Here is a 9208-nt window from a genome sequence, read left to right as displayed (position 1 = left end):
TTATTTGACAGACAGAGATCACAAGTAGGCAGAGAGGCAGGCAGAGAGGAGAGAGGAGGAAGCAGGCTCCCTGCTGAGCAGAGAGCCCGATGCGGGGCTCAATCCCAGGACCCTGGGATCATGACCTGAGCTGAAGGCAGAGGCTTTAATCCTCTGAGCCACCCAGGCGCCCCGAAAAGAAAAAAGATTTAAAGTGAATAATCTAAACTTCCACTTCAGGAAATGAAAAAGAAAAGCAAATTAGGTCCAAAGTAAGCAGAAAACAAGAAGTAATAAGAATTAGAGCAGATATGTGGAATTTAAGAAACAAGACAAATGAGCAAAGGGAAAAAGAGAGAGAGAGAGAGAGAGAGAGAGAAAGCAAGAAACAGACCTTTAATTATACATAGAGAACAAATAGATGGTTACCAGAGGGGAGGTGGGTGGGAGGATGGGTGAAATAGGTGATGGGGATTAAGGAGTGCACTTACTGTGATGAGCACAGGGTGATGTATGAAAGTGTTGAATCACTCTATTGTACACCTGTAACTAATATAACACTGTATGTTAACTAACTGGAATTAAAATAAAAACTTTAAAAAAAGAATTAGAGCAGAGGGGCACCTGGGTGGCTCAGTGGGTTAAGCCTCTGCCTTCAGCTCAGGTCATGATCCCAGGGTCCTGGGATCGAGCCCCACATCAGGCTCTCTGCTCAGTGGGGAGCCTGCTTCCTCCCTCTTTCTCTGCCTGCTGCGCTACCTACTTGTGATTTCTCTCTCTATATCTGTCAAATAAATAAAATCTTTAAAAAAAAAGAATTAGAGCAGAAATCAATGAAACTGAAAAAAGGAAATCAATAGAGAAAATCACTGAAACCAAAAGCTGGTTCTCTGAAAAGACAACTGAAAGTGATAGTCTCTAGGCAGGATAAGGAAAAAATGAGAAAGCACAAATTGCTAATCCAGGCATACCTTGTTTGATTATGCTTTGCTTTATTGTACTTCACAGATAGTGTTTTTTACACAGTGAAAGTTTGTGGCAACCCTTTGTTGAGCAAGTCTATTGGTGCCATTTTTGTAATAGCATTTGCTCACTTTGTGTCTCTGTGTTACATTTTGGAAATTCTTACAATATTTCAAACTTTTTCATTATTTTATATTTGTTATGATGATCTATGATCAGTGATTATGACTTACTTAAAGCTCAGACGATGGTTAGCATTTTTAACAATCAAGTATTTTTAAATTAAGGCACAGATATTGTTTTTTCAGACATAATGCTACTGCATACTTAATAGACTACAGTATAGTGTAAATGTAACTTTTATACGTACTGGGAAACCAAAAAATTCACTTGACTCACTTTAAATATTTGCTTTATTGTGGTGGTCTGAAACTGAACCCTCAATATCTCCAAGGTATGCTTGTATCTGGAATAAATGAAGAGACATCACTGTAGATCCCATAGACATCGAAAGGACAATAATGGCATACTATCAATAACTCTATGCTCACAAATTTGAAACCCTAGATGAAATGGACCAATTCCTTGAAAGATATAATCTGCCAAAACTCACACAAGAAGAAATAGACAGAAATTATGGAAGGAAGAAATTATGCTAATTCTCCACAATCTCTTTTGGAAGATAGAAACAGAGGGTAATACTTCCTAACTCATTCTATAAGGCCAGCATACCTTAATACCAAAATCAGACAAAAGACATTACAAGAAAACTATAGACTAGTATCTCCCATGAGTATATATGCAAAAATCCTCAACAAAATATTAGCAAATTTAATCTAATAATGCATAAAGAGAATTATATACCACAACCAAGTGGGATTTATCCCAGGTATGCAAAGTTAGTTCAACATTTGAAAATTGATTTAATTCATCACATCAGTAGACTAAAGAAGAAAAATGCCATGATCATATCAACAGGTGCAGAAAAAGCATGTGACAAAATCCAAGACCCATTTATTATTTTTAAAAAAAAACCTCTCAGTAAGCTAAGAACAGAGAGGAACTTTCTCAACTTAATAAATAATATCTACAGTCCTCCATATGCAAACAGTGAATCATGGAACACTATATCAAAAACTAATGATGTACTGTATGGTGACTAACAACATTAAAAAAAAGAAATAATATCTACAAATAACCAATAGCTAATATCATACTTAATGGTGAGAAGCTCAAAGCTTTCCCACTAAGAACATCAACAAGGCACAATGCCCCTTCTCACTCCTGCTTTTTAAAATTATACTGGAAATCCTAGAAAATGCAATAAGATAAGAAAAGGAAAACAGAGGTTTACAGATTATGAAGGAAGAAACAAAAGTGTCTTTGGTTGCAACGATATGCTCGTCTATGTAGAAAATCCAAATGAATAGACAAAAAGAGAATTGGAACTAATAAGCAATGATACAATTCAATTGCTTTCCTATATACCAGCAATAAATAAACAGAATTTGACATAAAAAATGCAGTATCTTTCACATTAGCACACCAAAAAATGAAAAACTAAGGTATGAATCTAACAGTATGTGTATGTAGGAGTGCTGACAACACTGACTCCATCTTTGGGCCCTCAATCTTGTTTATGCCCATGCAATTACCTCCCTGGAGGCAATGTGTTCCAGGACCCTTCAAGGTTAATGTATGTCCTGACTGGAATGTGAGAAGGCTTGTTCTCATCTACCCTAAAGTGTGGCACAGATGATACCACTTTAGATGATTATCCTTTGACCTCACCACAATGCTCTTTGCTCTATAAAAGCTATGAATTAAGGTTTGGACTGTGTGGAGAATAGCTGTGTAGTACCTGGATTGTTGGTCTGCCCAATCCCCCCTGCTAGCAAGTTACCTGAATAGAACTCTGTATAAAACATATGGAGTGGCTTGCATCATTTTTCAGTCTCAGAGTGCCTTCTCAGTCTGGAGAATATTTCACTGTCTCTCAACTACCTTGTAACATATATACAAGATACAGATGAGGAAAACTACAAGAATCTGATTAAAACTAGAAAAGAACTAAATAAATGAAAAGATATGCCATGTTCACAGACAAGAAGACTCAGTATTACCAAGATGTCAATTCTTCCCAACTTGATCTATAGATTCAATGTAATCCAAATCAAAATCTTAGCAAGTTATTTTGTGGATATCAACAAAATTGATTCTAAAGTTTACATGGAGAAGGGAAAGACAGAATTGGCAAGACAGTATTGAAGGAGAAGAATAAATTTGGAGGACTGACCTTACCCAACTTCCAGACTTATTATAAAGACGACAGTGTGGTATTGGTGAAAGATTAGACAAATAGATCAATGGAATAGAATAGAGAACCCAAAAATAGATCCACATAAATACAGTCAGCTGGTCTTTGACAAGGGAGCAAAAGCAATACAATGGAGCAAAAATAGTCTTTTCAACAAATGGTGCTGAAACAAATGGACATCCATGTGCAAAAAAAAAAATGTAGATTTTCAGAGAATTAGCTCAAAATAGATCACAGTTCTAAATGTAGAATGTAAAACTATAAAACTCCTATAATGCAACGTAGGAGAAAATCTAGATGACCCTGGATTTGAAGGTGAATTTTTAGATACAACACTAAAGGTACAATCCATGAAAGGAAAGATTAATAGGGCTGGACTTCATTAACATTATACTTTTCTTCTCCACAAAAGAAACTTTCAAGGGAATGGAAAGATAAGCCACAAACTGGGAAAAAGATTAATAAAAGACATATTTGATAAAGGACTGGTATTCAAAAATATACAAAGACCTCTTAACACTCAACAGTAAGAAAACAAACCACCCGAATTAAAAAAAAAAATGGGCCAAAGAGGGGTGCCTGGGTGGCTCAAGTTGGTTAAGTGTCTGACTTCAGCTCAGGTCATGATCTCAGGGTCCTGAGATCAAACCCCACAAGTCCCATGAGCCCCACATCAAGCCCTGTGTCAAACCCCACATTGGGCTCCGCACTCAGCAGAGAGTCTGTTTGTCCCTCTCCCTCTGCTCACCCCAGCTCATGCTCATGCTTGCACTCTCTCTCAAATAAATAAATAAAATCTTTTAAAAAATGGGGCAAAGACCTTAACAGACACCTCATCGAAGAAGATATACAGATGGCAAATAAACATATGAAAAAATGCTCCACATGGTGTGTCATCAAGGGTAATGCAAGTTAAAATAACAATGAGATAGCACTACACATCTAGTAGGCCAAAACCCAGAGCACCAACAACACCAAATGCTGGTGAACATGTGGAGCAACAGGAAATCTTATTCATTGCTGGATGGGAATGCAATGAAGCCACTTTGGAACACAGTTTGGTGGTTTCTTACAAAATTAAATACACACTTACCATACAATTCAGCAATCATGCTGAGGAGACAAATACCTTTGCCTACAAAAAACGTCTACATACATGTTTATAGCAGCTTTATTCATAATTGCCAAAACTTGGAAGCAATCAAGATATCCATTAGTAGGTGAATGAATAAATAAACTGGTACATCTAGACAATGGAATATTATTTAGCACGAAAAAATGAGCTATGAAAATTAACAAGTCAGGACACAAAAAATGTTGGCAAAGACGCAGATAAAGGGGAATTCCCTTACACTGTTGGTGGGAATGCCAGCTGGTACAGCCACTCTGGAAAACAGCATGGAGGTTCCTCAAAAAGTTAAACATAGAACTACCCTATGACCCAGCAATTGTGCTACTAGGTAGTTACCCCAAAGATACAGATGCAGTGATCTGAAGGGGCACCTGCACTTCAGTGTTCATAGCAATAGCCACAATATGGAAAGAGCCCAGATGTCTATTGACAGATGAGTGGATAAAGAAGATGTAGTGAATATACACAATGGAATATTACTTAGCTGTCAAAAAAATGAAATCTTGCCATTTGCAATGATGTGGATGGAACTAGGGGGTATTATGCTAAGTGTAATAAGTCAGAGAAAGATAATTATCGTGATTTCACTCATATGTGGAATTTCAGAAACAAAACAGAGGAGCATAGAGGAAGGGAGGGAAAAATAAAACAAGAGGTAATCAGAGAGGGAGGCAAACCCTAAGAGACCCTAAACTCTAGGAAACAAACTGAGGGTTGCTGGAGGGGATGGGAGTGGGGTGATGGGGTAACAGGGTGATAGGCATTAAGAGGGGGACATGATGTAATGAGTACTGGGTGTTATATACAACTGATGAATCACTGAACTCTACCTCTGAAACTAATAATGTGCTATAGTTAATTAATTAAATTAAAAAAAGAGGTATCATGCCATGAGAAGACATGGAGGGAACTTAAATGCATATTACTAAGTGAAATCACCCAATCTTAAAAGGCCACACCCAATTTTAAAAGGTATGTTTCCAACTATATGACATTCTAGAAAAAACAAAACTATGGAGTCAGTAAAAAGTTCAGTGATTGTGGAGCTCCTGGATGGCTCAGTTGGTTGGGTATCTGACTCTTGATCTGGGCTCAGGTCATGATCTTGGAGTCCTGGAATCAAGCCTCCTGTTGGGTTCCCCGCTTGGCAGGGAGTATGCTTAGACTTTATCTTTCTCTCTCTCCCTTTGCCCCTCCCCCAGCTTGCACTCTCTCTCTTTCTCAAATAAATAAATAGATCTTTAAAAAAAAGTTCAGTGATTGCCATGGGTTGGGGGTAAGGGAGACAGATGAATAGGAAGAGCACAGAGGACTTTTAGGGCAATGATGCTACTCTTTATGATAGTATATTGATGAATACATATCTTTATACATTTGTCCAAACACACAGAATGTACAACACCAAGAGCAAACTCTAATGTAAACTACAGACTTTGGATGATAATGATACACTCATATAGGTTCTTGGACTGTAATAAATGTACCACTGTGGTGCAGGGTGTGGATAATGGGGGACACTATGCATATGAGGGGACAGGAGGTATATGGGAAGTCTCTGTACCTTCCACTCAGTTTTGTTATGAACCTAAAGCTGCTCTAAAAACCACAGTGTGCTTTAAAAATATTCAGAAAGCATTTTCTTCAAGCAGCACACAAAACTGACAGTGTTGAGAAATGTATGTCTCTGCAATGTAATGTCAAAATTTTATGTGAAAAAAATTTTTTGATGTGATAACGTCATTTCTTTACAGAACTATTAATACTTTTTCAATAGGATTTTGGATTTATTCTTATATTCCAGAACTTCTGTCTATGATAGTGTTATTTACTTTTGGCCTTGGCTTCAGGTAAATACTGATTTTTTTACACTTGGTCATTAAGCATTTTGCTTAAATGTATATCCACTGCACTTCTAGTCACCAATTAAACAAGAGCATCAGAATCACAAATTTTCTGATTCATCCAACAAGCATGTGTTCTGGTTCTTCTTCAATTTTAGGTGTATCTTCATAACTTAATATCAGTTTGAAATAAGAAGATAGATTCTTTATCTACTCCCCCATGTAGGTTTTATTATCACAGACTAGGAGTGACAATCATAGAGGTTTCAAACCAATCCCTCAAAAATCAAAGTCACCTTTTTTGGTAGACATTCCTAAACATTTATGAAGTTTAGCACTAATGATCCAATTCAGCAAGTCACTTCATTTGGTTACCTAGGCATATGTTTTACAACTAGTTTCGGGAATTATTGTTCCAAAGCTAAATCTTTTCTGACATTCATTTTCATGACTGAGATTTGGTTACTGTTTTAACAGGTTTTTTCCAACCTATTATTACTATAGTGATGCTCTCTAGTTTAGAATTTGGGGGTCCGGTTCATTTATGTGCTAAAGCAGATCACAACTTCCTTCTCAAGAGTTTTACTGGCCCTGAGAGTGAGTAGTCCCTTGGCCTGCCTCCACACAAAAGGGCAATGGCTTTCTATTCCAGGATGGGTTCTTCTTTGGCTCATGTTTCACTTGGGTTGACTTTTAAACACATAGCTCTGCACTTCGGCAAACAGAATAGTTGTGCTCTAAGGACTTGTCAGACAGCATACCCTCAAACCCACAGCTGGTCAACTTATCAAAAGCTCAGCTGAGAGAAATCAAATTTATGGAGGATCGCCTAAAGACTATGAAGTCTGGCCATTTCTCTAGTCTAAAATTTATCCCTGGGGGCACCTGGCTGGCTCAGTCAGTACAGCATGTAACTCTTGATCTCAGGGTCATGTGAGTTCAAGCCCCGCACTGGGCATGGAGCCTACTTTTAAAAAATAAAAATAAATTTATCCCTGGATAAAAGTGCATCCCTGAATACAAGAAACCTGTATCCTTGGACTGAATTTATTCGGCCCTACATAACTGCTTTTTAAAAACTGAGATATAATTTACATACCATAAAATTCACCTATTTAAAATGTATAGTTCAATTTCTTTTGTATATTCAGAGTTGTGCAACAATTACCACAATTGTTCTTTGGAACATTTTCATCCCCCCCCCCAAGAAAATCCCATGCCCGTTAGTTATCACGCTGACTTTCCCCTTTCCACCACCCTCATCCACTAGAAACCATTAATCTCTGGTCTCTCTACTATAGATTTGCCTTTTTTGAACAGTTCATAAATGGAATTATCCCATATATGGTCTTTTTGACTGGACTATTCATTATACAAAATATTTTCAAGACCCATCCATGTTGTAGCATCTATTAGTACTTCATTCCTTTTTTTATGGATGAATAATATGCCATCCATGGATGTACGTCTTATTCGTGCATCTAATTCATTTGTTTAACTGATAGACATTTGGGTTACTTCCATATTTTGGCTATTGTGAATAGTGCTGCTGTGGAATTGCTTTTAATGAGTTGCATTTTGGCATTACACTAATAGCCTGCATTAAGGGATAGCCTAAGAAATATGGTAGAAATGGGAAGTTTTCCTTACTGTTCTTCCTTCCATTACTCAGGATCCTATGTATGAGATTCATAAGAGTTGGCCTTAATCTGAAAAACTTGTTTTATGTGCTTAGGGATACTGTGAATCCTGTCATCATTTTTTTTTTTTTTTTTACTTTTCGTGTTCACCTTCAGGAAGCTCAGAAACAAACTTATGGCCCACTCCTAGCAGGTATACAGGTCCTCACACCTGACTGATTTTTCACTTTTAATTATATTTTGTCCTGATTACTTGCTTATTTTTATATTGTTGTATTGTCTATTTTGAATAAAATAAAATTTTGAGCCCACTCAAAAGTCATGGCTGAACGGGAAGAAGGCTTTGAATATTGAAAGAAAGCAAACCAGAAGTCAGCTGGGCAAAAGAGGTCCATGCACATTCCCTCTTAAATTTCAATAACTGGTTTCAAGGCTGAGGCATAAAATTATGTTACCAAGACACAAAAAATCCTTTTACCTTTATCCATATTTTCCAGAATAAGCTCCTAGAAATATTAGAGGTCTTCAGTTAAATATTTGTTACCAAACAATGGAGATTTACACTACCTATAGGAACTCATTTGTTATTTTTATTTTTTGCATATTGGAGTTCTGTGTACTATTTCATTTCATGAAATAGTTCTGCTAAAATGTTGGAAAACCCCTGGAAGTGAGGAAAATTAGAGACAAGTAGTCAAAACACTTGGGTTTGCCTTTAACCTGCTTTGTTAGTCCTTGTGTATGCTTCCATCTGTGTTGAATAAAGTGAGTTGGATTAGAAATTTCTGAGGTTCCTTCCAATTCTGCCTTTCTATGATAAGTCACAAAAATTAAATAGTTTTCTGAATGCAGCCACACTACCAATTATTTAACAAGGCAAAAATCTTAAACAGATTGAGCTGATTTAAGTCAGGAGTTCTGCCATTGGGGAAGTGAATAAGCCAGCAGTGTTCTTGCTGTTGTTGGCTAAGCTCTTTAATTACAATTGTACAGACTTCTTTAAAAAAATATTTTACTTATTTATTTCAGAAAAAGAGAGTACACAATTGGGAGGCGGCATGGGAGGGGCTGAGGGAGAGACTCTCAAGCAGACTCAGTGCTGAGCATGGAGTCTGACATGGAGCTTGATCCAACAACCCTGAGATTATAACCTGAGCCAAAAACTAAGAGTGGGCCGCTTAACCAACTGAGCCACCCAGGTGCTCCACAACAGTATACACTTATTTTTTTTAAGATTTTATTTATTTATTTGACAGAGAAAGATCACAAGCAGGCAGAGAGGCAGGCAGAGAGAGAGAGAGAGAGAGAGAGAGAGAGAGAAGCAGACTCCCTGCTG

The sequence above is a fragment of the Enhydra lutris genome, unplaced genomic scaffold (assembly GCF_002288905.1).
Source record: "Enhydra lutris kenyoni isolate GAN:26980312 unplaced genomic scaffold, ASM228890v2 scaffoldscaffold53, whole genome shotgun sequence".
Taxonomy (NCBI): domain Eukaryota; kingdom Metazoa; phylum Chordata; class Mammalia; order Carnivora; family Mustelidae; genus Enhydra; species Enhydra lutris.
The sequence above is the reverse complement of the archived record's forward strand: the minus strand, read 5'-3'. Positions refer to the sequence as shown.